Genomic DNA, 26,097 nt, shown 5'->3' on the forward strand with positions numbered 1-26,097 from the left:
GATGGATACCTTAAAAATATCTTGGTTAGATTCTCCTAGTTTTACCATTCAGTTTCAGTTAATGAACCTCTATCCAGTGCCCAGGCAGAGTGATTTGGCATACTTCTGGGTCTAGGAGGTTATTCTTGATCAGAGCCTAACAACACCATGGAGCATTCTTAGCCAGCATACAAGGAGGTAAATAGGTAGCAGAAATCACAATTCTTGTCAGATGCATCATTGGAGCTAAAGGGAACTTCTGGCCCACATGCAACCACTCTGGGGAAGGGCTTTCAGCCAGTGGGGGCTGGTGTCAGTCACATGGTAGGCCATTGGAGAACTCTAAACCAGTGAACAACCAGGGCCAGGAGAAGAGTAGCTCCTGGTCTAAGAACCACTAAGGCAGGAGCATGGGAACTCTCAACAGGTACATAGTGGGGATGGTAATTCTCAGCTGGCATGAGTTGGTAGTACAGGGCTAAGGAGATGGTACCTGTGATCTGGAGATTAATTACATACAAGGGACTAAAAAAATGGATTGAGAATAACAAGAGCAGGACCCTTACTATCTTCAAATGTGGAAAAGGAGGAGGCCAGAATAAACTATTACATGTCAGATTACAGCTGGAAGTATCTGTATAAACTAGTGTTTTTCAGTATATATGGATAGAAAAATATCAAAATGACTATAGCTGTGTGTATGTGTGTGAGGGAGAGAGAAAGACAGAGACAAGAGGATAGATAGAGGGCAGCCCTGTGGCTCAGCGGTTTAGCGCCACCTTCAGCCCAGGGCATGACCCTGGAGATCGAGTCCCATGTCAGGCTCCCTGCAGGGAGCCTGCTTCTCCCTCTGCCTGTGTCTCTGCCTCTGTGTGTGTGTGTGTGTCTCTCATGACTAAATAAATAAAATCTTAAAAAAAAAAAAAAGAGGATAGATAGATCCATCTATTTTCTAGCTATCTGTTGAGAGGGCCTAAAGCAACACTCCCATAGCAACAAGGACATCTAGTCCCCATGACTTGGTTTTTAAATACCATTTCCCACTAAAAGGAACCAAGCATCCTTGGAGAAATGGCTGCTTCCAGTGCTGGAACAAAGACAGGATGGATAAGCCTGGGACATCTTGGGCCAGAATGTAAGGAAGCACTCAAAGAATGAGAGGGACATGTTAATAGAATACAGAAGCCAGGCTAAAGGAGCTTCCATTAGCCAAATACAGGGCAAATTGAGCATCATAATAAATAATTCCAATATTGGATAAAATAGGAATCCATAGATCCATACAAATATAAATGAATATATAAGTAAATATGGTAAAGAAAAAACTCCATGGCATATTGTCAACTAGTAAATGTAGGAGGAATGAGGGAACAAGAAAAATTGTGATTTGGTGATAACTGGTTTGGGCCCAAATTGTGGATGAATGCTTTAACTAGTGAGTGAGAAATTGACAAGGAACAAGATATTTACACGGTCTCGAAGTAGCACCCCACGAAGCCCTTATTAATTTTACAGCAGAGAGGTCTGGCAGATAATATCTTAACCAAATGAAAAGAGTTCACATCACCAATAATGGAACAAATTAGCATCCTGTGCGTACTCTCACTTCTGTGGTATTCCTGGAAAAGCTTCATTATGTTAATCTCGTCCTGCGGAAGGATCAGATAAATCCAAATTTAGGGACATTCTACAAAGTAACTGGCTTGGACACTTCAAAGTCAGGAAGGGCTTGTAGAGTGAGGAGACCCTGAAGAACTGTCTCCAGTGGAAGTAAACTAAAAAGAAATGGCAGCTCAACACAACCTGTGATTCTGGTTTGGACTCTCGTGGTATAAAGAACATTGTTGTGGAAATGGGTGATCAGTACTGATTTCCTGACTTTGATGGGAACATTGCAGTTTTATTAGAGGATGTGTTTTGTTTAATAAATATACACCGAAGTGTTTAGGGGTGATGGGTCATTTGACCCACTCTCAAGTGGATGAGGAAAAACAACGTGTGTGTGTGTGTGTGAATGTGTGGAAGGAGAGAGGGAGATTGATAAGGCAAATGTTGTAGAATATTAATAATCAGGGAATCTGGATGGATGAAAGGTACACAGTAGTTTTCTATCCTCTTTTTACAACTATTCATCCTTCCCTTTGTTATGCTCTCTAAAACATGCTAAAATAGAATCACCTACCTCCAAGGCCCTGGCATTGCCAATAGTTTAATTCTGTACCCACAACTCACTCTTTCCTCTCACTGCCCACAGAGGCGTGGCCTTCAGTGATTTTCTGTGGCAGCCACACTGGTATTGTAAGAACAGGCCCCAGCTTTATGGGACCTAAATCTTACACAATTTGAGGGGCAATTCCTCAAGAAAAAGAAATATAAAATTAGATATGAAAGCGAATATTTACTGAGACACCTGGGTGGCTTATTGGTTGAGCATCTGCCTTTGGCTCAGGGTGTGATCCCAGGGTTCCAGGATCAAGTACCACATTGGGCTTCCCACAGGGAGCCTGCTTCTTCCCTCTGCCTATGTCTCTGCCTCTCTCTGTGTGTCTCATACATAAATAAATAAAACCTTTAAAAGAAAAGTGAATATTTATTTAGAAAGGACACAAACAACTGACAGTCACTAAAACTCAAACTGCTTTCACCTCGAAGTCAGTCCACCTCTGCTGGAATGGTAAGGCTGAGCAGCCCCACCACCAGGATGTGGTCTACCTGGAAGAGGCATGGACTGAACAGATCAGACTAGTTCTACACTAGGCCCTTAGGTAGAAATGGTCTTTCTCTTTCCCTATTACTTGGACTCTTCTCATCAACAGAGTAAAAACTACAGAGGTTTGGAGAAACTCCAAGGAGACCATTTGCTCTAACTCAGTGCTCTAGGCCCCAAAGCCTGCCTCCAGCTTTAGCCAATGGACTAGAAGTATAGCCCTGTTATAGCTGAATAGAAATAAAGTGCAACGAGAAGCAAAAAAAAAAGGCTACCATGGGGTCAAGTCTAGGTTTCCAGGGGACCCTGTCAGTGTTCAGTTGAACTCTCGAGGAGTAATAAAGATCACGTATTCACCTGGCCTCTTTGTCTATGCCTTTGAGACCTTATGGTGTGGGGGTGGAGCCAAGGAGAAGGTGGCTGTGGCCAAGCAACAAGGCTAGTTTTTCCACTAGCCACATATGTCCCATCAATATCCATTCTTCATATTAGCCTGTGTGCCAGGATTGAGAAAGTGGCTGTCAGAACCTCTGCCCCCAGCCTTCCTTCTTATATGGCAGCAAAAGGCAGAGATCCTTGTTCTTTCTAAGAGAGTGTATTGTTTGTACTTACTTGTTGATAAAGGAAAAAAACAGGAAAGAAATGTAACTAGATAGTGAGCCTGGCAATACTGTTCCTTCCACTAAGCATTTCACCATGATGAAACCTGCTTCACTTTTATAACACAACTCATCAAATAACTGAGACAGATCATAATATTATCCATCATGCTATGGTTGTGTCCTTGGATGCTACAAAAGAACATGTGTGGGTAGATAGCCAATTTGTTATTTTTAGTTCTTGAAAAATTTGACTATGGGGGGAAATTTCCAGAAAATCTCCTAGACCCCAGCATGTATATAAAGCACTTAAAGCACATCTGTCAGTAAGAAGCACCAATTACATCTGCAGGCATGTGCAGGTGACTGGAGGATTATTTCCTAGCCCTCCCCTATCCATCCTTCTCACATGGGCTTATAGAGGAGCTTCTCAGGAGTGTCATCTTGGAGCATGGAGTCTGTTGTGGGGGAGGAGCACACTCTTCCCTTGAGCCTTTGCATTTGTTTCCCTCTGGGTGGGGACATTCATCCCATATCCTCATGTGACTGGTTCCTTCCCATGCTCCACATCTCACCTCAAGCTTTGCCACCTCCGGAGAATTCTTTCCTATCACCATATGAGAAATCACATTCATCCCCAACAATCACTCTCTGTCACCTCATCCTATTGATTTAGTCCATATCCTTCACCACTATGCACACATAGCTATTGTCTGTCCCCCCCTTCCCCGCCCTAGGTAGGGACATTGCCCTGTTCATCACTGTATTTCCATTGCCCTGCGAAGGGCTAGGCATGCAGTGGGTACTCAGTACATTGTTAATTCAACAGCTATGAAAAGAAAAAAAGGAAAAAACAGAGACTCATGAGCTGAATTAATGAATAAGTAGATATGTCATTTCTTTAGATCAGTTTCTTTCACAAACATGGCCAAAGTACTGGGTACCCCCAAAGGAACTTATGGTTGGGAGAACGAAGTCTGAAATAATTCTCAAAGTGAAAGATCACAGTTTCAAAAAAAGCGACTTACTCTTTCTCTCACCAGTTTGTTCAGCCATCCTGAAATCTCTAAGAATACACACAAATGAGAGAAACAAACCACTTGGCAGTGGTGCCTGGGAAAGTGGTTCAGTGATGACAAGAACTCATGGTGGAGGGGCAGCCCAGGTGGCTTAGTGGTTTAGCGCTGCCTTCAGCCTGGGGCGTGATCTTGGAAACCCAGGATCGAGTCCCACGTCGGGCTCCCTGCAGGGAGCCTGCTTCTCCCTCTGCCTGTGTCTCTGCCTCTCTCTCTCTCTCTCTCTCTCTCTCTTATGAAGAAATAAATAAAATCTTTAAAAAGAAAAAAAAAAGAACTCATGGTGGACAATCTGTGGTAGAAAATCTAAAGGAACCTGTGATACAGTTCTGTCCAACTCTAGATGCTCAGACAACCAAACCAAAGCTCCCTGGCCAATAGTCATGACCTGTGATAAGAGGCTAATGGGTCACTGAGTTCTATGTAGTCTCCTATAACTCCTACAAGAAAAGTAGGACACCATGGAAGCATAGAGTATGCTTGAAGGGTCACACTTCACATTTTTAAAAGCTGCTGCCATTGCCAATGTTAGGAACTACCTCATGGTACCCAGCTAGTGCAACAGCCTCCATTTTACAATGTCTGTTGCCAAGGTTCTTCATCTCATTAGTGCCACCATTGGAAATCTCTACCTTGAGACTCAGGACTAATCATTACTGAGTTAACTGTGAGGTATTTAGACACATAGTTCATTTTTTAAAAAAATTTGAGTATATTTTACACACAATGTTATATTAGTTTCACATGGAGAACATATGATTCAGCTTCTCTGTATGGTATGCTACGCTCACCACAAGTGCAGCTACCATTCGGCATTGTACAGTTCTATCAGGTCACTGATCATATTCTCTGTGCTGGGCCTTTTTTCCCATAATATATTCATTCCATAACCGTGAGCCTGAGATACTAGATTTTATGTATTTAAAAAAATTATTTATTTATATAGGAGAGAACATAAAGAAGTAAGCAAGCACAAGCATGGGGAGGGGCAGAGAGAGAGGGAGAAGCAGACTCCCCACTGAGCAGGGAGCCTGATGTAGAACTCAGTCCCAGGACCCTGAGATCATGACCTGAGCTGAAAATGGATACTTAACCAACTGAGCTACCCAGGTGCCCTGAAATACTAGATTTTAAATGCATTTAATCAATAGGAGGTAATTCCTAACCTAAAAAGTTAGGATTGGAATGAGGGGGAAAAAATGCGGCCAAAATAAATTTTGTGTACCCATTATCTACACAGTTTAAACTCACCAATGAATTGGCAGCTCTCCACTTTATCCTATGAATAACTACGCCCAAATAAGACCTAGAAGCTTGATGTCTAAATTAACCTGGAAAAAAAAAATTTAAAAGTTGTAGTTAAAACTATATTATTTTTAACAAACTTTCCAACAAATTTTCGGATATTTTTAAGCGAGTATATATTTTCCCTTCTGCTTCATTATCTTCATGATTTTTCATAAAGATTATTGGTGGTTGATAACTTTATAATTTAGTTTTTAGTGAGGAGATATTCTATTCTGATGGGTCCATGACTGAATTTGAGCAAGAATTAACATTTCCTAGAGGTGGAAACAGTGACTGTCAGGACTTTGTGGCACCCTCTTTGGGAGAGTGGAAACATTTTTATTCATAAAAAGGATATTTGTATCTCATTGAGCCAAAACATAACTTTGTTATTGTTGCTCTACTGGAGTTCAAATATGTGTAGAAGGGTGTACATGTCTACTGAGTAGCTAAAGAAAAGACCTGAGACAAGTATTAAGCCATCATATTATTGTATAATAGGTATTATTATTTGAGTTCCACACCCCCATTGTTATACTGAGGTTCTCACTCTGCAGGTCACATTTCTCCTTTGCCAGCCGGCCCCATGCTAGATCCTGCCAATAGGGGGTGCTAGCCAGAACTTGAAAGGTAGGAGGAGGGAGACATTTGCGTCTTGGCTATTTCTGACAGTATTGCTTTATCTGTCACCCTTTACCCCAGGCACCAGAGATTGGTTCTAGCAGCCAGTGTTTTCTATGACTGGCTTCTTTCTACACTTCCAGTACCAGCCTCATTACACCACACTCAGCAAGACCAGCAGCTGAACCCCAGCTTCCTAAGCAACTGGGTATCAGGGGCTCTCCCTTCGAGGTCCTGAATTAAAGCAGCAGTTGGGTGATGGCTCCTACTGAGAGGTGCATTCCTAGCTCTGCAAGGCCCCTCTTAAGAATTTCCATCTTTTTGAAAACCCAGACTCTTCCTCTTTCAGGGTTATTACCTCTAGGATCCATCGATGTTCTCCATGGTTCTTTTAGTACTGCAACACCTGTTACCAATTTCTTATATTATCCCCAATAAAATAGCTAGCATGGTTCCCATCTTCCTGACTGATCCTTGAGTGTAACAGGTGTTTGGGGGGAGGGGAGTAGAGGAGGGAACAGGGATTGTTTGTAGTCAAATAACTTTAGGAAACACTGAGCTAAGCAAAGTTTAAAAGGTTTCTCTACAACAGGACTTACCAGAGCCTATGCATATGTTACTGTGCATTGATTGCAAACTTTCAAGTGAAGGACATTTCCCAAACTTAATTGAGCGTGGAACCCATTCAAGTATGAAATATGTCGTGAGCTTAATGCTCTGTAGAGCACACATTCAGAAATGCTAGACTCAAATAATAGGTCCTATTATTTGGAAATGTTGGACTCCAAATAATAAATAATAAAGAAAAACCTCTATTATCAATAGCAAAATACATGACACCCTGTATTATCTTGCCCAATAGAAGGTGCTTCATTTAAAACAAAATAAAAATCTGGGGGATCTATAATACATTCATTTCAGTCCAGGCCCCATAGATAAAACAAAGTGAGCAATAGAGGCATTTCTCTCTCTCTCTCTCTTTTTTTTTTTTTTTTTAAAGATTTTACTTACTTATTTGACAGAGAGTGAGAGCACAAGCAGTGATTACGACAGAGGGAGAGTGAGAAGCAGGCTCACCACTAAAGCAGGGAGCTCGACATGGGGATTGATCCCAGGACTCTAGGATCATGACCTGAGCTGAAGGCAGATGCTTAATGGACTGAGCTACCCAGGCACCCCAAGGTAATTCTTTTAAAAAGAAAACACCAATATTTTGGTGAATATTCCAGGTATACAGATGGGTAGAAAATTATTCCTAAAGTACGTTCTCATAACAGTTTCAGCTGAAAGATTGACCTTTGATTCTCTCTATATTGATGTGTTATTCCTAATTTATTATTAGTGAAAATTCTATCCAGGCCTCTGGTCTGACTAACCATAGCATTTAATTCTCTAGTATCCTGAAATTATGAATTCTGCTGACTGAGAAAATACTCTGCTTTTTAAAAAGCAAATGTACAATGACTTATATATTTAACATCAAAGGGAATTTGAGACACAAAGAATTGCCATAAAAGGGCTTTTTGTGGCCAGGTCTGCAGTCACAATTAAGTAAAAACTGTCCATTGAATGCAGGTGTGAGGAACAAGGGCTGCTCATTGTCTTCATAACCACTCTGCATTCCTATTACCATTTCCTCTGTGAAAACCCTCTGTAATTGCTCTAGTCCATTAAGCTCTCCCTTCTCTGAACTCTGCTGGTATTTATTGTTTGCACCCTAATTTGGATATGTCATAAATGCGTTTACATTGTTGTTTATTTATAAACATAAATGCTGTGTCTCTAAGTGAATGTTGCAAATCCTTTGATACCAAGGACCATGGGCTGTGGCTACAATAACCATAACATCTGGATATGGTCTGAAAAATCATTTGTTTCTGACTTCCAGGTTTATTCAGATGAAAAGGGTCATACATTTAAAGGGTAGTATTCACAGATAAGAAAAAAATTTACATGGGATCCAGATTTGGGGGACAGGAGTGGGTTATGAAGTCAATACAAACACCTGTTTGTTTGAGAACTTAGTGCCTTGTTTATGTAATAGGTAGATGGAAGTTGATGATAATGAGTACCACGAAATTAGAATATTTGGAATTCCATTGCAATCTCAAATGGAGCAGGCTAAAGGTGTTGTACTTTTTTGAGCAAATGTTTATTAAATTCCATTTATAGAAAGAGTAGATGAAGTAGTGACATGGAAAGAATGCCAGTTTGGAATCAGTCAGAACTTGGTTCTTTATTTTTTTTTTTAAGATTTTATTTATTTATTCATGAGAGACACACAGAGAAAGAGAGAGAGAGGCAGAGACACAGGCAGAGGGAGAAGCAGGCTCCATGCAGGGAGCCCGATCCCAGGTTTCCAGGATCAGGCCCTGGGCTGAAGGCGACGCCAAACTGCTGAGCCACCAGGGCTGCCCTAGAACTTGGTTCTTTAAACCCGTATTTACTCACCAGGACTTTGGGCAAGTACTTAATTTCCCTTGACATCAGTTTCCCAGTCTATAAAGGAAAGAGAGTAACTACTGCAAGTTGTTACTGTGATGATCACATGAAGTGTTGGTATATCACACATTTGGCACATAGTAGGTCCTTAATAACTGGTAGTAGTAGTTGCTACTGCTGTTAATTTTAGAGAAAGCTTGTACCAACATGAGTGGAAGTCCATCACCATCACCTATGCAGGGTGTAGGTATTCACCTGCCCCTTCTACTGTCTAAAATCCAAAGCAGAAGTCATTCCCCTGGGTTTAAGGGTGATTCCCTTTTTAATGTCCAAGACATTAATCTACTCTCAATATTTATTTATTCATGTGCATTTATCAGCCCTAATAGCTAACCAATGGATGCATTGATTGACTCATGTAGCAATCGTGTACTGAGGCATTACTCTGTCACAGACACTCGAAAGGACAACACAGTCTCAGAGATGAATAATACGCTCTTAAGCTTTGCCCTCAGGAGACTTGAAGTCTCGCTGTGAACTTGTTTGAGAGAAAGTAGAGAGAATACACAGGGAAAGGATGGGCCAAGCAAGGCAACTAAAAGCTGGAACGATAAGTCATCTCTATAAGAGATTTATCTACTCTTACCTTGCTGCCTAGGACTGCCCCGGTTCAACTTACCAACAGGGGAAGAAACAATATCTGTAAAAGATTTATTAGTTAATTATAAGGAATTGTCCTTAATGAATCAGTATCTGGCTTTATTATCCAGAATAGTGGATAGTTTTGCTTTCCCCAAAGCTGTGTGGTCTCTGCCCACTGCACACAGGACAATGAGACAAACAGGGAAGCCTCCTGAAGGTTCCCATCCGGTACAAGCACATCACAAATTGCACATGTATCCTCCCTCAACAGGACTGGTGTTTTCTTCTGAACAATTGAAAAAAAAAAAAAAAAAAGGCTTCCCAAATAAAAGGCCAACAGTAGACTTATTATAAGACTCAACTGTTTTAGAGTAATATCATTTGCATGCAAACAATAATCAGGGTAATTCAGCAGGCTTGGGTGGACCTGTTTTTGTCTCCAATCTCCTATCCATTAGTTTTGCCTTTCTTTATACTTGGAAAATAGTGCAAGTGGATGTCTTTCAAACGATTTGTATTACAAATTTATGCTAGTTCATGCTGATGTGAAACCCCCAATTCATCTGAACAAGTAAGGCTGAATTGCAGTTTCTCAAAGCTTTTAGGGGCTGATTGAAGGATACTCGCTCTTTTTTCTCCTGGATCATTTGCACCCATCCCGGAGTCCACCATAGAATGGCAGTCCCCCTTCCACTTGACTGGCTGTGCATATGTATCGAGATATTTGGGAGCACTTCTACCCAAAGCCATTTCCTCCTTTCACCCATAAGATAATCGGGTTACGGTCTGGAATTAGAATTAATCACCTGGCATATTTTATAATTTATAAAAGTGTTGCATCTGATGTGAAATGATCAAGTTTTCTGATCTACGTCTGCGTTTGTAGTTTATTGACTCAGAGTTTGGGTATTTAGCTTCTCAAAATGGATTTAATATGGCCAGATTAGTTGGCCCTTTTTATGAAGGCCATCCTGATCGCTACCCAGTAGTTACAGAGCCCCTCCTAATCCCTTCAATATCCCCTCAATATTAAGGCTGATTCAAAGCTGCGTGTGTGCTTCATCAGAATAATGACGGCAACAATTCCTCATATTTGTATAATGCTTAATATTTTTCAAAGCACTGTTGTTAAATGTCATACCCTCCCAAACCGGGTTCAGTGATAGGAAACTGAGAAGAATCTCATTTTCCTCATTAAAATAAAGTAAAAAATGTTAATACCAGAGGAAATGGAGCTGCCAGTCCCTCAGTTCCACATTCATTAGCAGAATCCTGCTAAAAATTGCTGAGATTCACGTTGCACCAAGCAGTGCTGGACAGTCACATCAGTCTTGCTACCTCCCCTCGGTTTCTCCAGAGAGTCCAACTGCTCTTCTCTTTAGCTCTCCTCCACTGATACATAAAGTGATCTGTCTGGGGCAGGCCATAAGAAGCAACAAGCCAGCTTCCTCCCCTCAAGTGGCCCCCTGCCAGCTATGATCAGTGTCACTAGGCAAAGCCCTCTCAACTGCCCTCTGAATCTGAAATCCTCCTTCGGGTTTTTCCTAGGCTCACTGCAATCAGTCCAGAGATGTTAGGCTCTCGAAGCTGGCACAGACACAGTCATGATTCTTCACCTGCTAAGTGGCTCTGGGACTTTTCATAGTCCTTCAGATCTAACAAACCACACTCCCTGCAATCACAGCTTGGCTAAGGGCCCCGCTACCAGCCAAAGGAGTAGAGCGGGCTCAACTGGTAGGAGCAGAGCCCACAGGGATGCTGGGAAGCCTGCCGGAGGGAGCAGGAAGCAGGTCAGCTCCTAAAGGCTCTAGTAACATTTTACTGGTTTTCACATTTGTTCTACTTGGGAGGTGACAGTGTGTGTGTCTGACCTCGGCCCAGCTCCTGAGACTGAAAGTGGAGCAAGCATCCGTGTGCTCTGTGTCTCTTGCCTTACTATCCCTAATGCGAGTCTCTTCATGTTATGACACCTCTTCAAAAAATTTAAGCACTATTTTGTGGAAGAGCTTCAACCCTGTGTATCTCGCTCTCTTCCCTCAACAGCACCATTGGTGCACCTAGACAGTACCTGGGCACCTCAACAATATAGCGTGAGCAGTTGTGAGCTCTTTTCATATTTCTGGCAGGAGACGTGGTAGTCATTCGTGCTAGTAGCAAAACATTTACAGCTCTCTGCCATCAGGTACCTGTGAGATATACCTCCCGCTCTTCTCTGAAGTCAGGCAAAGCCTGGCACTTGCTTTGCCCAATAAAGAGGGAGCAGCAGTAAAGTGTGTCACTTCCAGGGGAAGCTCTCACAGCTGGAGGGTGACTTGCCGTATTCTTTGCCCAATGGCCACAGTGATGGTGGAGACACATCTCAAGAGAAAACCTCCCCTGTCCTTGGCCGGGGTGACTGTGATAAGCAGATCCCAACAGCCAACTGACATCAGATACGTAGCATGGATAGAAAATAAAAGATGGATTACATCGTGCCACTGAGAGCTTTAAGTTGTTAGTTATTGCAGCACAGACTGACCTAATTTGAGTACATGAGGAGAAGGAGGCACTGGCAAGATTCGAAAACCAGCCCCTGAAAGTTCAATCAGATGGTTTAGCAATTCAGGAAGTTGCCTGACGCCTGTGAAGGAGAGTGTGCCTCCCAACTCCTCGGCCCCACTTCGACAAAGCAGTGGGCATCGCTGCTGCCCCTGCGGCCACAGCCAAAATGATAAGTTAAATGTGTAGCTTGTCGTCCAGATATTTCCACTTCCTCAAAGTCTCTCTCTCTCCTTTTGGAGAGGGCACACATTACACATTTTCTTCCCTACATTTGCAGAAACAAAGGAAGAGAAAAAAGGATCCTGCCAAACAGCATTTATATTTAGCATGCGCCATATGCACATGTGCGGTACAGAGCACAAAGACAGGTGGCGGTCCCGCCGGATTGAAATCAGCAGGATAGGGAGCAGGAGATAGAATATGTAAGTGCGAGACTCACAGTCGTATAAATGTAGGCATTTCTGAGAACAGAATGGCTCTTTGTGTCTTGACTTCACAAGATTCTTCAGTAGCCACTTCAGAATATTCTAGGGGAGCCTAATCTTTAGATACAAGGCCACGGGTAAAAGGAGGGCTCGGTGGGCAAACGGTGTTTGAAGTGGAGTGCAGTTACTTAGGGCCCCTGCAGGTTCTTGTTAATCCACTTTACTCTGTCCTCCACTACGGAGGCGCTCACTTCTGCATGGGAAGTTTGCTCCTTGGAGTCACAGAGGGAGGAAATATTTTGAGGGGAAGGTGGTGTCTCCCAGCATCAAAGCCACACTTATGACTGAGCACTTGACAATTAGGAAGGGGTCATGAGAACGACGAGCTGAGGCCCTTGAGAGTGAACTGAATCTAGGGAACTGCAAATGAGGTAGGAAAGCAAACACATGCACACACAAGCAGAAGCAGGAAGGTATGATGACTCCCCGCCAGCTTTAACCAGCAGGGGAGTGTTAGAAGGGAAGGCCTTTGCCCATTTCCAGCTGCCCCCCCTACCAGCAGGATTTCCTCTGAATATACACAAGGCTCTCCATGGCCCTTTACTCACGTCACTTCTAGCAAGCCCTGATTTTATTGATTAGATCCATGGATTATTCATTTAGTGGATAAAAACAAACCCTCTATCAGTTTGATCAAATTCAGAATATTTTGGTGTGCATCTGTACGTATTTTTATTGGGCTTATTCCTATGAGGGAAATTTCTGGGTCACTGGACACACATATATTTTATTAGATACTACCCAGTAAATTTTCAAGAGTGTACAAGTTTGCACTCCCACTAGCTGAGTATAAAAAAAGTTCCAGTGGCTCTATCGCTTTACCAGTTCTTGGAACCATCAGGGATATTTTGTTGGCTTATTAGTTTGTTTTGTTTTGCTTTGTTTTAGTGCTTCTGGTGAATGTGTTGTAGTTTTGCAGTTTTAATTTGTAATTTTGTTAAATACCTTTTTAGTTTGTAATGATAAGTTCCTTTTCATATGCTCAGTAGCTATTAAGGCATCTTTTTGATGAAGTGCCTGTTCAGGTCTTTCTCATTCTCCGATTGGATTACCAGTGACTTATTCACAGGAGCACTTTTTATTATTGGAGAAAGGAGTCTTTTGTTGCATGTATGGATTGCAGTTATCTTCTCCCGTTCCTTGGCTTGCTTTTTCATGTTTTTAATGATGGCTTTTGATGAACAGAAGTTCTTAATTTTAATGAAGTCCAATTTATCCATTTTTTTCATGTTTAATGCATTTTGTTCTAAGACATCTGCCTCCCCCTCGCCATGCTCTCCTGTTTTCTTCTGAAAGCTTAATTGTTTTAGCTTTTACTTTCCAAGCTATGATCCACCTTGGATTAATTTTTGTGCACAGTGTGAGAAAGGGGTCAATTTTCATCTTTTCCCCTATATGAAAATCTAGTTTCTCATGCCTTTTACTGTAAGGACATTGTTTTCTCCCACTGAATAGTGGTGGCACCTTTGTCTTAAATGAAGTGACTCAAAGTGTGTGGGTCTATTTCTGGGCTCTGTATTCTCTTTTACTGGTCTGTTTATCCTCCTGCCTTTATCACCTGTTAACTTAATTACTATAGTTTCCTAATGTGTTTTGAAATCTGGTAGTATATGTCCTCCACCTTTGCTCTTTGATAAGTATGTCATTCCTATTCTTGACCCTTTGAATTTCCATATCAGCTTCAGAATCACCTTGTAAGCTTCTCAAACCCAACATCCCAGGGGTTGGACCTGGGACCAAGGACCAGTGGTAGGGATTGTATGGAATTTATAGGTCAAATAGTCAAACTGACATCCTAACAATATTGAATCTTTCTTTTTTTTTTTTTTAATTTTTATTTATTTATGATAGTCACACACGGAGAGAGAGGCAGAGACACAGGCAGAGGGAGAAGCAGGCTCCATGCACCGGGAGCCTGACGTGGGATTCGATCCCGGGTCTCTAGGATCGCGCCCTGGGCCAAAGGCAGGCGCCAAACCGCTGCGCCACCCAGGGATCCCAATATTGAATCTTTAAGTGTACAGATATATATCTGAATTGATAATTGGTCTTACCTCAGTATGTTTTAGTAGGTTTTGTGTACAAGTCTTATACACCCTTTGTTTGACGCAATTCTAAACATTAAACACGTTAATTATTAGTTGCCAACGTAAGTACAACCGACCTCACATATTGACCTTGGTAAATTCATTTATTACTCATAATAGGTTATCTGTACTTTTTAAATTTCCATATAGAAATTATGCAGTCTGAAAATAATGACAGTTTATTTTTTTTCCTCTCTTATCCTTTTATCTTTGAAATATTTTTCTAGGCATTTGTATTGCATAGAATCACTAGTAAAATGCCAAAGCAATATCATACAGCCGTATCTCATTTCTGTTGTCAGAGGAGAAGCTTTCAATATTTCACGATTAAATATTATGTTTTCATTAGATTTTTATGTATATGTTACTATCAGATTAAGAAGTTATATAGGTGTACCAAAACCCACGGACAAGGGTGTTCACAAACAGTGGTATTCATAAAAGCCAAAAACTAGAAACAAACTAAACATTCATCAGCCATAGAGTGGATAGATAAGTGTGGCATATCCATACTTATTCTATGCAGTGGAATATTATACAGCAATATCAAATGATTGTTTACTTCTATGCTAGACAACATGGTGATTCTTACAACATAATATGCAGTGAAAGGACATATTATATAATTATATAATTCCTCATATTTGGGTAGATTTTCTTTTCTTGCATTGCAGCCATCTGAAGATTCTTATCAATGTGTTAATTAGAAGAACACCAGATTTCAATGTCACTATTCATGTTAGAAAATACCTTATCACCTATCTTTCAATCTCAGTTATGTTCTGTCATCACTTTGTATCTAATAAGTTAAATAATAGTTCCTGTGACAGACACACCCTAAGTGGCCCATCATGAGTCATGTCCTTGTCGAATTCTTTTCTTGAGGGTAGACAGAAATTGTGACTTGCTTCTAGCCAATAGAATATGGCAAAGGTGATGGGATAGCCACTCCCTTGAAAAGATAACATTATAAAAGACTTCGTGTTCCTCTTGGAGAGAGTCTTCTATAGGTTTTTAAGAAGTAAGCTGCCGTATTGTGAGAGGACCATCTGGTAAGAAACTGCAGGTGGCCTCTAGGAGCTTAAAGTGGCCCCAGATGACAACCAGCAAAAAAAAAAAACTAGACTTCAGTACTATAACCCCAAGCACCTAAAATCTGCCAATAATCAGAAAGGGCCCCTAGTTCTAGAAAAGAACCCAATTGTAGCTGATACCTTGCTTATAGTTGTGTGAGACTGAGCAGAGCACCCGGCAAAGCTATATCTGGACTCTGGACCTTTGGAGACTGGAAGATGATAAATGTGTTTTGTTTTAGAACTCCATGTTTGTGTTAATTTGTTACATAGCAGTAGATAACTAATCCATTTCTACTGTTGTCCCTATACTTATCTTTACATGGAGGGAAGGATAGCTATGGACTCAGGACAAAGGTAACAGAATTTGGAAATGCTTTGATATGGACTAGTGGCCCTCTCAACCTGGTGTGCAGCTATCAGCTTGGGATTCCCCCAGAGTCCCACCTCTGCTATATTCTTCCCTTTTTCCGTGTATTTCTTTCAATTAGTTTAATTCCCTCATTGAGTGTAATACCTCCTTCAATAGTTTCCTTAGAAAGTATATGTGGGAATTACATTTTTAAGATCTTACATATCTAAAATATATTCATTCCACACTTCTATGTGATTGGTAGTTGAGCTCAATATAGATTTCTAGGTTGGAAATAGTTTTAAAGGCATTGTTCCCACACAGTTGCTCTTGAGTTAGCAGAAGAAGTTCTGATTCCTGATACTTTGCATAACATCTGTTTCTGTTCCTTTCTCTAGAAATATTTAAGATTCTTTCTTTGTCCCCAATTGTTCTGAATTTCCCAGTAACACGTTTCAGTGAAGATCTATTTTTCTTCTTTTGTGCTGGGTTCTCAGTCAGCCCATTCCACCTGGAAACTCAAGTCTTTCGGTCCAGAAGAATTATCCTGAATCATAGCTTCCCCTTTATGTTCTTTGTTCTGTTTTTTTTTTTTTTTTTTGAGAGTTCTTAGTATTTAGACATTGGACTAGTCTCCTGTGTAAATGTTCCTTGAAATTTTAAAGAGCCTATCTAGCACATCTTATAGTGGGCAACACAAAGCTAAAACCTTTAATTAGGATTTCTGCTCAAATTCTTATAATCCTCTACAAGTAGAAAAGATGCCACCACCTGATTTTCATTGCATTTTTACTCCAGCTGGTCTTGTTCCTTCCGCTGATTTTCTGGTCATAGTGGCTTCTGAGACCCTTTTCCTTTTTCACAAACCACTGAATTTCATGCAAAGTAAAACTTTGCAATTGCTTGAGTCCCTGCTTTATTCCCAGAATATGTTTTCTATCTAAGTAATTGTTCCACTTTTTTCCTTTTATCGTGTTTTTCGGAGCATTTGGGGACAGGCTGTTATATTAGTTAGGAGTCTGAGTTGCAAGAGGTAGAAAACCAGTTTGAGCTAACTTGAGCAAAAAAGGTGGGGAAGGAAGATTTATTTAGCAGATACATTCAAGTTATAGGACATGCAGACTCTACTAGAATTCAGAAACAACTAGACTGGGGCTTGAACATCATGTCAATCAAGTCTCCACTTCTTGTCTCTGCTCTTCTCTGGTGCTTTTATTATTTTCTCTTGAGGTTTCTTCTTATGACAAAAAAAAAAACCAACCAAACAAACAAAAAAACAGCCACTCACAGTTCCAGAGTTCCACATCTTGCAACTGTAGTCACCGGTAAAAGATCGACTCTGAATCCAGAATCTCAAAATCTTGGGTAATGAATGTGACTAGCCAAACTGGACTCAGGTGTCAATTCTTAGATCAGTCAACTCTAGACAGGAAATCAGGATCACAGAACAATAACGCTAACTGTATGGATGATAGGGAAGGAGGATAGCTCCCAGATTAATGGTGCTGATGCTAGGGAGACTATCCCTTAGATGTTCCTGCGAGCAAAGCTTTTCCAGATGTAGGATGCTTAGCAATAGGCATCACTCCTTCTGAGACACTGGGGTCAGATCCTCCACAAGCTTAAATGACATCTGACATCCAAACCCTACTGGACTCAAAGTTCAATTAGAGAATAGAACTGGGTTGAATCATTAGTATCTGTTTTCCAAATTCATAGTTACCCTTCAGTAAAATTTGGCTAAATATTTCCAGGTAACAAGTATTCTTAATAAAGTGCAGATACAAACAAAGATTTACTTTAATGGACTTGATTAGTAATTAACCTATCCCCAATTCACCAGATTTCCAATCTTCCCTCTCATGTGTAGAATGACTCAAACAGCCTAGATAGAAAATAATGCTTATTCCTAAGTGGATGGTGAGCTCCCTGAATACATTATAATTTTGTGTAGGTCAAAAGAGACCTTCAAACACTAACTGTGAGGTTAAAAAAAGTAGGAGTAATACGATTTTGTGTCAAACTTCTTTTACTCATTTTGTTGGAATGTTGGGTCTTAGGTCTTTCTGAATTTTGTCAGCTTCTCCCAGTCATTTAGTCATTCACTCACCTTTTGCTCGTTTCTTTACTCATCGTCTTTTAGCTGTTGCTTTCTCTTTTCACTGCGGTCTGTCTTGCACTTTGGACTGAGATGGTTATCTACAGAGAAAAACAGAATTCTAAAGAAAGCAGAAATCTAAGTTACAGTTGTGAAAACTATTTTACACTATTTTTGTATAATTACTTGAGTTTCCTGTAGTGGAGCAGCTGAGAAAAATTGCTCTAATTGTGTAATTTTCTGCAACTACTCTGGGACAAAAATCTTGGTAATTGGATTTTTTTAAACTAACAAGTCGTCACAATTGGATAGTTCTTGAACTGTTTGTGCTTATGCTTCAGAAATTTTCAGTGGATATACAGTGTATTTTAAATGTTTTGCATCAGCTTGTGGTCTCAAATTTGATTTATTTAACTTTGGGTTTTAAAATAGATGACAACTCTGATTATATATTGTCTCCACTAAATGGACCTTTGCTAAGTTTTGTAGCCTGTTCATCCCCACCCCACATTCTGCTGTTGCCATGGGAGCCGAAATCCTGGCATATGTAGCTCCGCCCCCAAATGGCTCTGTCTCCCAGAGTGCTTTGCTGTTACTATGGAAATGCCTGCCCATTAATCTTGTTGTCCTTCTACTACCAAAGCACCTTTAACTGTCTCAAGCAATCAAGTGATGTTACCTACAGCGGGGAAAGGAAAGAGAAGACTGCTTCCCATTCTACAACTGCAGCACTGATTTTAATCAAGATTTAATCAAGGACCAGAAGAAACTAAAGCTACTCTAACAGCTCTTTTTTAAAAATATCCAAAGCAGGATCCTGCTTGATGCATAAGCATGTACGCTTGTTCATGCCCTTGCTTGAGACCTCTGAAAAAGCACACTGCATATTTTTAAAGCTACTTTTGTATTTAATATGCATTATGAAACAGCACAGTGGAATAAGGAAGATAAGTGGTCATTCATTTTTACTGAAGAAAATGATGTAATGCTTACCTCAAGTTTTCTAAAGAATGTATTTTTGGAAACAGTTATGAAACACACACACACACACACACACATACACACACACACACGCCTGCTGACTTGGACAAAACTTTACCATCCTATAGAACTGAGGGATAGCAATCATGGCTCAAGGGAAGAAAATTAGCTAATGAGTTCTAGATACTTTTATAAATTTTGCTTCTTTCTTCCATTACTTTCAGGTTAGGCATCTGTGGAATTTTGAATTTGACTCTATGGTCATTTGTGCAAAGTAAAAATAGGACTTGTGATTCTGGAAGGATTTTCCAGGTCATCAGGACAAAAGTATTTGAAAATAAATCTTGGCCTGGCTACCCTGGATGTGAGATGATAACTGTGGAAAGATTAGACTTGCTCTGACGAATGATATATGTCCAATAGCTGTTTTTAGAAGTAGGAAAATAGTATCTATATTGGGGGGGGTGCAGAATCTAGTTGATGTCTACAGCAAAGAGAGGCTGCCTTTGCTCTGAAGATAAATGATATTAGAGTTGAGTGAGGGAGAGAAGGGAAGAATCATGATGGGGAAAGATCACAGAGGACCAGGAATGTCCCCTTTTCTAAAGACCCACAGAAGCGGGAATGGTCATGACTCTGGGCAATCTAAACAGAGTATTTGTTCCTTTGGCACTTAGCTGTCTTGTATAAACAACAAAAACCCATGAATGAAAGAATGAACAAATGAACTGATAAGGCACAGAATTTGAGGAGGTGTGTTCAAATGTCTGATAGGAAAGCACATATGACCATAAGCCTATCACTTATACAGGGCAAGGAAAATCTTCCTACAGAAAGCAGATCTTGGAAATAGATTAGAATTAGAGGGGTGAAAAGATTAGATTGGTAGCATTTTGTCAAAATAGTCAGAGAGTACATAACGTGACAACTTACACATTTGAACATCACCTTAAACTTCCAGTGACCTGTTTGGTTAAGTCCAAATGATATGTTATCCCCTCAGTGGCATTTTTTCCCATTCCCTTCTGTATTTATTTCCTAGGGCTACCATAACAAAGTACAACAAACTGTGTAGCTTAACACAACAGAAATATATTGTTCCACAGTTCTGGAGGCTTGAGGTCCAAAATCAAGATATCAGAAAATTCATGCTACCTTGAAACTTGTAGAAAAGAATCCTCCCAGGCTTCTGTACCTGCCAGCAATCCTTGGCATCCCCTGACTTGGAGATGCATCATTTCAATCTGTGTCCATCATCACATGGCCATCTTGTCTAGTGTGTCTTCATATTATCTTCCACCTGTGAGGTTTTTTTTTTTTAAGATTTTATTTAGTTATTCATGAGAGACAGAGAGAGAGAGAGAGAGACACACACAGGCAGAGGGAGATGCAGGCTCCATGCAGGGAGCCAAACGTGGGACTCAATCCCAGGTCTCCAGGATCACACCCTGGGCTGAAGGCAGATGCTCAACCACTGAGCCACACAGGCATCCCTCCGCATTCTTATGTCCAAATTTCTAAGGACATAAGAAATTATAAGGACACATATATAAGGACACAGTCACATTGGATTAGGGGTCCATTCTGTTCCAGCATGACTTCAGTTAACTAATTACATCTGCAATGACCCTATTTCTAAATAAGATTATCTTCTGAGATGAAAGTAGTCAAGACTTCCAACATATCTTTCTGAGGATGGAATTCAACCCATAATCTTCTTTCAGGAATAGTATTAAGAAAAGTATACAAGAAAAGTGGTTAATAATTACAAAAATCATTTATGGGAAGTCTTGATCACTTTAGGTGATCTGAACTCCTTCATTCTGTTGGAGTACAAGTCAAATGGAGTCATAGTTATTAAAATTCAATTTACTTTCATACCAGGGAGGATACACATGAGATAAAGATAATGATTGTGATGATGGTGGGGGTGGTGATAGCAGCTTGCACTCACTGAATGCTTACTATGAGCAAGGTAGTATTCTAAGTACTGTACGTGTATTAATTTATTAAATTCCTATAACCACCTTGTGAGGAAGGTTCCTATTGTTGTTCCCATTTTACAGATGAGGAAACTGAGGCAGAGAGGTTAATTTAGTTGGTTTGAAGCAAGGTGGCCAGCAGAAATACCACTGTATCTCCATAAGTCCAGCCTCACTTTCTACCCTAAAGGCCTCAGTGTGATCAGTAAAGCTTGGAGCTTCTTAACTTAGAGAACACCTTTTGTACACTCAATCCCCCAAAAGTGAATTCAGGAAAGAAACCTACTTGATGTTGTGTATCTTTAAATCAACACCCATTCTACCTCCCGTGTGAAACAGCTGTGCATGTACCTGCCCACATGGGTCTCTCTGGGGAACAATACAGCCAGCATCTTGATTTCCGCAGGTTGAATCCTGAATGCCATGTTATCATCAGTGTTACTGATGATAAAAGTTACTTACTTTTACGCCTGTAGAATGGATCCACTTAGTGCTAAGTTTGTTGGGTATTTTTAGACATAGGAATACAACACACACACACAAAATTTTGGGTTGTCAGTCTAAGAACAATATGCCAAAAAGTGTTTGCATTATGCTTATTATTTACCTAGATCTGGGAGAGCCAGGGTGATTGATAGCAATTAAGACATCAGTATTCTCAGTCTCTTGGGATTTCTTAGATGAATTACAAGAGCACACAGATTTGACTTGTTTGTCCATCCATGTATTTAATTAGTTCCACCAGACAACAACAAAACAAATTCTTTGTTGTATGCGCATCAGATCTTCTATGTCCTAGGGTGACTTGATGTAAAAACAGGACCCTTGAAAATATAAAATGCACAAAATACATGAATGTGCTTGTGTCATCATTGGAGCCTGAGTGTTAGGGACAGAAATCTATTGTGTAATGTAAATATTTTTCCATAAAATGTGAAAGTTTAATACATTATAGGCATTCAGTAGCTGTAAAACAATAAACAAGTTAATCAATTAAATAGAAAGCTTAACTTAGAAGCAATCTCATACCTTAGGTAAAAATATAGATGTTAGTGCTACTCTCCATGTCTTGAGACATTCCATCCTGGAGAGAAAAGAAATGAAATCTCCTCTATAGGTGTTTGCCTTCCCTGCCCACTATCTGAGGACTTTCAGAATTCCTGGTTGATCTTCACAGGATCCTGCATAACATTGCCTTTGATGAAAGGACAGAGTTTGCAGAGTTGCAGAGTTTGATGAAAGGATGTATGTCAATGGAAAAGGTACTTGACCACAGGGTCCATTCATCCTACCATAGGCCAACGTATCCAGAAGCAGCAGATCTGATAGAATGTTGGAATGACCTATTAAAGATTCCGATGCGATAGAAGTTCAGAGACAAAACCCTCCAGGTTGGGGAGCTCTTTCAGATGTACTGAGCCAATAGCTGATATATGGTACTGCTCCCCAGTAGCTAAAATATATGATTCTAAGGGATGAAGGGATAGAAGCAGAATTGGTACTTGTCCTCATTGCTCCCAATAACTCACTTCATATTTGTGTTTCCCATTTCTGTGATTTAGGTTCTGCTGGATTAGAGGTCCTGGTTCTCAGTGGGACTATCCTTCCACCAAGGAACATGGTAAGGTAAGGGATCCACTGAACCTGAACCCACACCTGCCACCTAGTTATGCAGGGGTCTTCATGCCTGTGGACCAGCAATCAGAAGAAGGAGTTATTGTATTGTTGGGAGAAATCTTTCTTAATTATTATGAGGTGCTAGGGTCACTGTTACATAATGGGGGCAGGGAGGAATATACCTGAGACTCAGGACATTCACTGAGGTATCTCTTGGTGCTTCCACTCCTGAAGGTAATGGTGGAATGGCCATCACAAAGGCATTGTAACCAGGGAGTCAGACTCCCAGAGATAAAAGTCTGGGTTATTCCATCAGGTAAGCAATCTAAAGTGGCAAAAGTGACGGCCAAGGGTAGAAGAAATCTAGAATGGGTATTAGAGGAGAGAGATTTTAAGTATGGGTTACAGCCTGGGGACCAGCTGCAGCTGTAGTTCTGTATTTGTTCTGCTGACTTTCTTATATTGTTTTAATGAGATTGTGGCTGGCCATGACCTTGAAGAGGTCATGCCACATAGTGGCAGAGCAGGCTTAATGTGGGGCTCAAGTAGATCAAAGAGGGAAATACTGAGTCACTGTGTCTAAGATTCCTTTCAAGTGATGTCTTGAAGAACTGATGATCCACAGAGCATACTTTTGGGAGTACTGTTTTTTGTTTGTGTTTTAGATGATTTTTTTTGTTGTTCATATACAAGGGGTGTCTCTAATGATCATAGTGTTATATGATATTGTTATACTAGTGATAGACAGAAAACTTTTACTTTTATCATACAAAAGCCCCCACCACAAAAAAAAAGCAAATAGAAGAATTTTGAAGATAGAAAAAAATTTACTGACAAAATTGTTGTCTCACTGTGGATACTCAGGATGCCTGAATAACTGTTTTAGCATATCTAGAAACCACACTGCTTAGAGAATATTGGTGTCCACATTTTGAAAGCAAACTCTCTGGCCTAGTAGAATATCACTTAGAGCTTCATGTTTTTCTTGGAATGTGTTGCTACATTTATACTTATTACAGGGATTACTCTAAAGTGATGGGGTCACTTAGCTGAAAAGCCAACCTCACTCTAGCGAATTCTAACATTTGAAGAGATCAGCATGACCTTAAGGGATTGCGATGTCTGTCTTTCATTTAAGACTTCTGTGTCTCAGAATAATTTCGCTTGTAAATACAAGTTTGCCTGATAAGGGTAGGCTGAAGAGGTATGTGCATTTATTAAAGCATAGATCCCAAGACTCACCTCTGAAAAAAGGGAAAAAAGAAAAAGAATAGTTCATTCTCTCTCTCTCATAACTTTAAGTAACCCCATAGCAACTGTAGATGTATGAATGTCACTAGTCTTCATATTTTGCTGCCTCCAAGCTTAGTAGTCTCAGTAATTGTGAGTTGTTTTCAGAACATTACTTCTTCATTTGGCTTTTCTGGCACCAGACTGCATGACATGTATGCATAAATATATTAATCTGTCTGTGTCATTTTTAAAGTTTTGCTTTCTTCCTGGATGTTAACTCCCTAATTTTTTCCAACTCCTTGCTCATAATAAATTCCAGAGCAATGCAATATATTACCTCTTCCACACAACTTAGAATTCACTCTTTCACATCTGTCATTCGAAGATAATCAGGATTCTTTCACTACAAAATGACTAAACAGTGTGTCCTGAAAGAAGTAAATGATGGATTTCTTCTTAAAACACAGAGAGAAAAATATTGAAAACACTGCATCTAAAACAGGATCAGGAAAATAACATTAATAGAATTGCTGTATACAAACAAGATTTGGTCCATCTGACCGAATTTGCTCTAGCTTTATTTTTTTTTTTTTTTTTTTTTTTTTTGCTCTAGCTTTAGTAATATTCTTAAAACTATTGTTATGTTGACCCATTGCTTGGTCCCATTTCATTTTACCAAGCCAATAGTAATAATGATGAGGAGGATAATAGCTAGATTTTATTGAGTGCTCACCATGCACGGAGCATGGGCACTGGTGCTTCGCACACATGCCTCTAGGCCTCCACTGTTCTCTGTCTGTACACCTCCACCCCCGTCCAAGCCACCATCATCCAGAGCTGGGCCTGCTAGCGTGGCCTCCTAATTAGTTTCCTTGCTTTCATCCTTCAGTCTTTACAATTTATTCTCCACACAGCAGCTGGAGTGATCTTGTACAAAGTATTTTAGAGCGCAGCACTCCCCTGCTTAAAACGCTTCCAAAAGGCTCCCACTGTACTTAAAATCTACTCCAAGCTCCTTACAGTGACTTTCAAAGCCAAGCCTGCTAACCTCTGGGATCCCACCAGCCACACACACTGACATTCTGCAGACACATTAAGCCCATGCCTGCCTGGGCCCTGTGGCACTTGCTACTCCCTCTGCTTTGATCTTTAGACCCTAAATGTCACCCCCTCAGAGAAGAACTCCGTGATGGCTCAGTCTAAACTAGCCACCGGTCACTCTCTATCCTTCTATTTGAATTCTTTACATAGCAGTCATCAGTGACTAATATCCTGTTGTCCTGTTTGTTCGTCATCTGATGCCTTCCCTTGGAATGTTCACTCCTTTGTTCCATTCACCACCAGAACAACTACCTGGTACATAGTAGACCCTCCATTGTGAATAAGTGAATGAACGAACAACCTTGTGAGCTAAGAACATTATACTAAGAGGAGAGGAACATTATATTCAGATATGAAGAAACCAAGCCTTTGAAAGGGTAGTTCAGTTGCTGAAGCATCAAGCTTCTATGTGATAAAAATAAGAATCCTAATTCTCACTTGTGAGTAGGGAAGTTATTAGAAGGGGGGAGGTGAAGCAGGACAAGTAAGCAGGCCATTGACCTCTACTATAAAATTAAGAAGAAAGTTAATTTACATCCACCAGACCTCTCTTTGGCAAGGCAAACAGGCACAGAGATGGCACTGGCCCGTGGAGGAAAATAAAATATTCCAACAGTGGCATCTTCACTGTTTTTTACCTGGTGACAATATCAAAAGGGATCCCTCTGAGCCCATTTTAAGGAAGGCTCTGAGGCAATTATTCTTATCCCTTTGCGGGTCATAGAATCTGAGAATCTGATAAAAATTAAGCACCTTTTCTCTAAGGAAAAAAGGACAATCTCAGAAGGTCTTAAACCTAAAGTATAGTTCTGATACAGAAGGAACCGTTTTTATATGTGTGTGTGTGTGTGTTTGTTTTCCTCGGTAGCATTAAAAAGAGTTTCTTAGCCAAATCTCTTCTGGGCAGGGCAGACAGATGTCCTCCCCTCCAAGAGAAGCGACTGAGTGATGATAATATCCCAAGCCTGAACCTTTCCTAACTTTAAAAGAGAAAGAGGAAGTCAGCTCTCAGCTTCTAATAATTTGGGCTTAGATTTAGAGGACCACCCCAGCCCTTACTGAGGAGTCTCCATTCTTTCATTCAGCAAATATCTGTGAGCCCCTCCTGTGTAATAGGCCTTGTACTGAGCTCAGAGGATCTAGACATAGTACAGCCCCTCCCCTCTTGGAACCCACAGACCCATAAGGAACCCA

At 40.5% G+C, this 26,097-nt stretch overlaps 2 long non-coding RNA genes across 47 annotated transcripts in view; one reads left to right on the forward strand and one right to left on the reverse strand.

Annotated features, from left to right (window-relative positions):
* The window catches only part of LOC112660541 (uncharacterized), a 35,061-nt gene extending 16,541 nt beyond the window's left edge, over positions 1-18,520 (reverse strand). For 2 of the 3 annotated variants that reach the window (XR_003137039.3, XR_003137036.3), the window contains exons 1-4: positions 18,176-18,520; positions 18,002-18,090; positions 9,358-9,411; positions 5,613-5,692 (exon numbers count right to left, since the gene is read on the reverse strand). This is a non-coding gene — a long non-coding RNA (uncharacterized LOC112660541). The remainder of the gene's footprint in view (positions 1-5,612; positions 5,693-9,357; positions 9,412-18,001; positions 18,091-18,175) is intronic. The other variant, XR_003137038.3, reaches the window with a different exon arrangement.
* LOC112660539 (uncharacterized) overlaps positions 1-26,097 on the forward strand; it is a 270,043-nt gene that overhangs the window by 115,918 nt on the left and 128,028 nt on the right. For 38 of the 44 annotated variants that reach the window (XR_007406630.1, XR_007406653.1, XR_007406657.1 and 35 more), the window contains one exon: positions 22,515-22,578. This is a non-coding gene — a long non-coding RNA (uncharacterized LOC112660539). The remainder of the gene's footprint in view (positions 1-22,514; positions 22,579-26,097) is intronic. The other 6 variants (XR_004813520.2, XR_004813527.2, XR_007406666.1 and 3 more) reach the window with 1 other exon arrangement.

The sequence above is a fragment of the Canis lupus genome, chromosome 2 (genome assembly GCF_003254725.2).
Source record: "Canis lupus dingo isolate Sandy chromosome 2, ASM325472v2, whole genome shotgun sequence".
Taxonomy (NCBI): domain Eukaryota; kingdom Metazoa; phylum Chordata; class Mammalia; order Carnivora; family Canidae; genus Canis; species Canis lupus.